This window comes from Schistocerca piceifrons, chromosome 5 (genome assembly GCF_021461385.2).
Source record: "Schistocerca piceifrons isolate TAMUIC-IGC-003096 chromosome 5, iqSchPice1.1, whole genome shotgun sequence".
NCBI classification, from domain to species: domain Eukaryota; kingdom Metazoa; phylum Arthropoda; class Insecta; order Orthoptera; family Acrididae; genus Schistocerca; species Schistocerca piceifrons.
This window is the reverse complement of record NC_060142.1, coordinates 484,294,026-484,294,826: the sequence shown is the minus strand read 5'-3', so window position 1 is coordinate 484,294,826 and position 801 is coordinate 484,294,026.

Here is an 801-nt window from a genome sequence, read left to right as displayed (position 1 = left end):
GCTACGGACACAGTCCTCAGCAGCATGATTACTGCTAATATACCTGTTAAACTCCTCCTTCTCCATCACAAACATCTCATCCATTGAGCACATAGTACACACTGTAAACAATTATGCCCAGCAGCTAGATACAGAGTGACAAAACTTCTCGCCATTTTTCCCCAGACCGTCGTCTTTCATTACACCATGGGAAGGGGAGGGGGCAGGGCCAAAGTGCCCTCTGGTGGTGGTGTTGTGAACTAGGTCAGTTGGACTCTGAACATCAAGCTGACCACACCGAATAGAGCTACTGCCTATGATTACTCATATTTGTAGTGGGTGGGTGCGAGGAGGTACTGTATTAAAACTCGGCCAGAACTTTCCAAGTGATTTATTGTTTCTTAGCTACAGTGCCCTCGTTCCTCTTGGTCTACATCACAGGACCCCACAATGCTGAGGAAGCACACCAGTGGCTCATGTAATGCAATGCTGTGTCGAGACGGCTTTGTAGGCCAGTGGAGTTGCATCATCGTCAGGATGCCAGAGTTGACTCGGCAGTCTGCGTCCCAGCTGACTCAGCTGTCCCCATCCTCGTTGTCTCTGCGCCACTCCGAGGAGCTGCCAAGCAGCCCGCTGACAACTGCAAGATAGTATCTTCGCCGGCATGGCTTAGGATGTGGCGACGACAAGCGGCCGTGATCCACAGCGGAGTCTGTGACCCCCGCCTCGGTTGTCACCAGTGTGTGTTTGAAGCCAGAATGACTGCCCGCGGTAGCGAGCTGTGGAGTGGCCCACTGCTGGCTGGTTGGCTATGGACCTTGC